At 37.4% G+C, this 6,000-nt stretch overlaps 1 protein-coding gene across 2 annotated transcripts in view; it reads right to left on the minus strand.

Moving 5' to 3' along the window:
* Positions 1–5,798, minus strand: part of LOC109032136 (uncharacterized) — a 53,260-nt gene extending 47,462 nt beyond the window's left edge. For both annotated transcript variants that reach the window (XM_019044112.2, XM_072302195.1), the window contains exon 1: positions 5,380–5,798. The gene's annotated coding sequence lies outside the window, so the exon portion shown is untranslated. The remainder of the gene's footprint in view (positions 1–5,379) is intronic.
* Positions 5,799–6,000: the final 202 nt, after the last annotated feature.

Here is a 6,000-nt window from a genome sequence, read left to right on the forward strand (position 1 = left end):
TCATGCGGCGAAGAGGAAGCTTGAAGAGTCAGGAGTCAAAAGTAGAGTATCAATACAGGTGGAGTACGGATATGTCGGTAATTTTGAGGTTAGGTCATAATGCTTTTAGGCCCTAAAAAGGCTAGGACCGTTTTAAAAGGCCCTATTTGTTTTAATGACATTTTCGGCTAAATCATGGGTTTTCCCAGGAAGGCAGCCTCTCGTCCCTCCCAGACCCAACTGTAGCCAGATAAGTTGTTTTTTCAGCACTTTTTCCGGTTCAAACCCATGTAAAATATCCATATTTATCGCACAATCTGGCAACCTCTGGAATGAAATAGAAAAAGGTGGAATCGACTGAAAGGTAAAATCCTTCGAAGTTTATATTTGATGATATCTGCACGAAATTTTCCAGGGGTATTCTTAAAAAAGGAAACATTAATTACAAGAGTATCCATTCAGCAGAGCTGATATCAGTTGATAAATACTGTCAGTCAAGTTAGTAGAGTGTAACAGGAAATTCGCAAAGTTAAGGATAGAGTATTTTTTAGTTGCATTAATCATCATTAATATGCTGGGTAATGGGCCTGTTGCATGCAAGAGATACAGCCGTGCGAATAGACTTTTGAGAGGTTAAATGACACGAAAATTACGATGGTCATATTAAAAAAGTCTGAAATACACTCCTTACTGCGCAATTTGTGTTGTTAGGAACGCGCTTTTTCAAATTTCCCGCGTCTGGGGGCAGTTTCCTAACGGAAAAAATTAACGGCAACTCGCGGCTATTTCCGGTCAACTAAAACTGACAACATAACCTAAAAATCGGAGTTCGTGACATCGTGAAATGAAATGTAGAAGGATTGCGTTGGATATTTAAAAGTTGATCGATTTGGTTACCGCATAAAGCGTATATGGACCACTATAGGAGATCACGTTGGGTTTGTAAACAAACTGAAGGAAAAAATAACAACAACAACAATGACTCGGCATCTTCCGGAAATCACCGAGCCCGCCGTTTGCTCGTTTCCGGTGATTAGAAAACTGCCCCCAGACGCGGGAAATTTGAAAAAGCGCGTTCCTAACAACGCAAATTGCGCAGTAAGGAGTGTATTTCAGACTTTTTTAATGTGACCATCGTAATTTTCGTGTCATTTAACCTCTAAAAAGTCTATTCGCGCGGCTGTATCTCTTGCATGCAACAGGCCCATTGCAACTCTTGTGAGTGTCTTTTTCGATCCTACAATAAAATAAAATGTCTCTCCTACTTGGCTGATTTTTTTTTAAATTGGCCTTATTTTAATCGTATTGTTTTAGCACAAAAAACATTGTTCTTGCGGCATTCGCAAAATAAAATAAGGAGATCAAGTTTCTTAAATTTTGTTAAAGTGTGTAACAATGACATGTAGAAGAAAGGCGTGACTTATCGGTCTAATGAGAGTGAGGTTTATGATACTGTGCATGGCTTGGAAACTTGGGGAGTCATAACTTGGAATTGTTTTTTAAGTTCCGCCCGACGAGCCAACACCGATGTCAGCTTGCTCCAAAAATGCTTGAAAATTCCGCGAAAATTTATGTTTGAATAATCTCTAGAAATCTGGCATTTGTGTATTCTGTTCAACGCGAAGTCGGAAAACATACTTCAGACTGGCATTCTAGATGGAAGGAAGTATTAGATTTAGAATCAGTGCTGCAATTGAATAACTTAACTGGCTTGAATTCGTAAGGTTCGTTGCTTTCATCCATTTATAAACGAGAAACACAGAATTCGCGTGATTCTGATTTCCTCTCGGAGATCTTTGACTTAGGAGCATCATTTAACCACGCAAATACACTCAGTAGCTTAAGCTACTAACTTCTTAGAGAGTCATCGAAAACGTTACCTAGGCTGGAACTTTTCCACGAGTTTCGATCCCGCTCCAGGCTTTCCACATTCTCCGGAGCCAATGCTCCCTGGCATTGTTGACTTTTCTACTTCTGCGTTTAAGTCTCTGAGATTAACCCTTCTCTGTTCCCATCTTCAGCGCTCTACTTTCGCCGAAGCCTTTGATCCCTGGAATCGTTAACTTTTCTACTCTTTCGCTCAAGTCTCTAGGAGCAACCTTTCAGACTGGGCCGTTCTATGGGATTAGGAGAACACCATTCTTAGTTTATTTCAGTGAATTTTTAAACTAAAGATTGGGGCATAAATTGAAGATCTTGTCTTCACTCTCCTTAATTTATTGAAAAGTTTCCTAGAGCATTTGTGAACCCTCTAGGCTTCATTAGTCTTATTTTTTTTTATGAAAAAGCTCAATCTAAAGAGTCAGTCAGAGAATTAAGAGTTGTACTTCAAGATATCATTCCTGCTAATATTAGAAAAAATACCAGGCTTTAAAACCACATTTGTTTCCATTGCACTTTTACATTTTATTTGACACTCACAATCAGACAAATTCTGACATCGTGCTGGAGATTCATCAAAAAGAATTCACCTTGTAAGAAAATGCGGAGAATCAAAAGGTGCATTCTTGCATTTCTTCGAGATGGCAAGTTTCATTATGTTTCAACCTCCTAAAATCCAAGACAAGGTCAATTACTCTTTCATTGAAAAGATGACAACAAAATTCAAATGTATTAATTCTCGTCTGGGCATAATCGAGAAAAAGTATTAGCTACCCCGAAGCTCGGCAAATTCTTTGATATTTCAGCGACATGAAAAATCGAATTTTTTCCTCCTTCCCCAAAAATTACTCGTTTGGACAAGTGCACTGACCCATTCCTTGTAAACTAATAACGCTATATATAGAATTAAGAAACAAACTGTGATGTAGGAGGTATTAGGAGGTATTTAGGAGGATATTAGGAGTTTTATGAATTTCATTTTAAGATAATTTATTCTCATTGGACTTGTACTCTTACTCAGTTTGTAACCATTTTTCTCTCAAAAAAAAGCTGTGTCATAATTTGCATCAAGAATGGATTCCCTGGAAACGTTATTGGGTGTAAACTTTTTTCAAACTTGTGGCATATTCACGATATCATATTGATAAAATCTTCAAGTTCTCTAGAATTTGAGAATCGGCGCAATAACATCGACCAAAATCCCCTTTTTACAGGCTAAAAATTCATGCACTTCGATGCAAAATGGGGATTTCGCAGTAAAATTTTACTTGCATTGGAAAAAAAAACACATTCGATCTAGAGTCCAGACTCTTGAAAACATTGACAATATTGACAATACTCCTGATTCAATCAGATTTAAGCTTAAATCAAAAGGAAATCCGCTCAAATTAAGAGGCTTTGGTTCTTGATTTAAGCTTAAATCTGATTGAAGAGTATTTTTTCTTGTCGATGTTTTTAAGAGTCTGGACTCTAGATCCGATATGTTTTTTTTTCTAGTGTAAAGTAAGATGAGCACATTAAAAATTTCCAGATTCACCTCACAAGTGAAAAAATGCGAGTTTCCTATGCTGCCGTGCAAAGGAAGAACGCCGTATGAATCTTCAGGCGTTGTCATATTTCCTTCAATATAAAACGAATTTATTGGGAAAATTGTGAATATTTTTCTTCAAATTTTTCAGGCAATTTTGTTCTCAATTTGATCTGAAGTATCTGAAAATTTCAAAGGAAAATATGCATAACTTTCCTCAAAAATACGTGTTTTATCCTGGAAAATTAGGCAACTCGACTCGAATGTTCATACGGCGTTTTTCCTTAGCACGGCAGTATGTGTTCGTAAATAGAAACCTACTGCTTGCCAAAAAGCTAAATTCCACTCGTGTCAGTTAGAATTTGAATAAGTTGTTTTTAAAAAGGGAACAGGTCCATTCCTCGATGAGTTTCAGATAGCATGTCCTTTGATAAAAGCCACTGGGCTCATGCAAGAATGGAATTGTTCCCACTTGTAAACAACTGATTTATTTAAACCAATTCTCGAGGATTCCAAGATGGAGAATCGTTTCGAGGGTGGTTTTTTTCAGAGAAAATTACAAGCTTTGAGTGTAAGAGAGGAGGAAATTTATAAAATCAAACTTCAGTCATTTACCTAATGGATAATTTTGGATTTGGTCCAGCTATTTTTTTCCCGATTTTTTACGGGTGAAAAATTTTGATTGCCTAATTCTAATGGACATTTTGAATGATTATCTCACACTCATGGCTTCATTTTTGCAATTCCCAGTGTCTTTTTTGCGAGAAATGTTAAAAGCCTATGTTATTTTAAATCTTATTGTGTTTAATGGTCCAATTCAAATGCGAGGTATTTGCACTTACGTTGGTTACATCGAAATTTTTTTTTGCCCTTGTGTTCTTATTATTTACCTTATCTTTGTTGACACAGGAATTAAGTTAAATTAATTTTAATGCCAGACACTCATAGCAGAGGTTTTTGAGGGATATGAATAAACATTTCGACGAAATCGTTATCTTTCCACTGTTTTACTGAATGAACAGTCAATTGCAAAAAATTATCAAATAATAGATATCGTTATTAACAGATTTTCTTCGAAATTTTTTTATTTAAATCATTAAAATTAAACATCGGATGACTCAATTAAAATTAGTGGAAATTAGAATCCAAATTTGATTTTGTTATCTTTTTTTTAACGAGAAATACTATCAACGTCGCGTGTTTTGTACTTTAATGATTTTTCCCAGAGACCAAGATACATTTAATGAAATGTCTCACAATCACACGACCAGGTCCCTTATAGTATAATTTCAAAATTAATAGTGATAAATAAGCTATTTATAATCACCTTATTGTCTATTTATTGCTATGAAATTCTACTAAATAGCAATTTAATCTACGTGCGAAATACAAACTTGCTATAAAATGTCATGTTTGATTTTTGAACACGACATAGCAGTTGGATTGAAATTTATTGCTGAGATCGCAATTTTTGACAAATATTCTTGACTATTTTCATTACCAGATTTTTAAATTTTTAATAGCTACTTAATTGTCATGTATCACTAACTTTTTTATTTTTGAAAACTCTGCTACATGGGATTTTTCGCGAAACAAAAGAAAAATAAACAAAGAAAGGGAGAACATGTTGATGACAATCCTACAACATTTCGATTTATTCACACAATCTGCACTGAAAATAAAGATTGGTAGAATTTACCGTTGAACTGGTAGAATGGTAAATTCTACCAGTCTTCAAGTCGATTCTGCCAGAGGAACGGTTACCTGTACCAGTATATAGTAAAGTTTACCTTTCTCCTGGTACAATTGACTCTAAATTGACGCTGTGTGAAATACAGCGTGAAGGAATGGTAAATTCTACCAATCTTTTTTTTTTTTTTCAGTGTGTATTCCCAAGGGTTCATCAATGGCACATCTAAGCACCTGTCGTATCCAAAAGACACCGATGCTGCGCAAAACTCAAGGAGAGTGAAAAAACGTGCAAAACTTACCAGAGCTCCGCACTTTTAAATCACAGCACTTGAAAAACGGATAAACAGCACTAGCGTTACAAACTCCAACGGTCGGGCACCGCGAACGAAACCAAAAACCGGGAGAATTAATCCAAGGCGAGGAACGTGGACGAGGGGCACCCGACGGACTCGTTCGACGCGAGCTTCAGGAACGAACTGACAGAGTGGAAGGAAACGAATCTGCAAAATTATATCCTGGCCATAGACAAAAACGAGTAAAAGTGGAAAAGGAGCTGCACTCGCGAGGAGAAAGACTTTCTTTCCGACCCCCCGTCCGCCCCGCTGGGGTTTCCTCCCTCCACTTCGCGCAGAGTTGCCGAACTTCCGCTCTCGAGGCCGATATCGCCTGGTTTTTCGCGGCGGTTTGGGAGCGCTGCAGTCGCGGCAGACGCCCAGCCGTCTATTGTTCCGTGCGCCTTGGAGAGGACTCGATCGGGAAAGTGGGGGCAAGAGGAAATGAACAAGAGGCCGGCAGGGGACGAAAGAGCCAGTAGCTCATGTTTGTATATTATTCTCGCGACTACGTAATCGTCCTTAGACACAATGAGTATTTTCGTGCACAATAATTACTTCCAAATTTTCACCACCACAATGGACCAC

Source organism: Bemisia tabaci, chromosome 7 (assembly GCF_918797505.1).
Source record: "Bemisia tabaci chromosome 7, PGI_BMITA_v3".
Taxonomy (NCBI): domain Eukaryota; kingdom Metazoa; phylum Arthropoda; class Insecta; order Hemiptera; family Aleyrodidae; genus Bemisia; species Bemisia tabaci.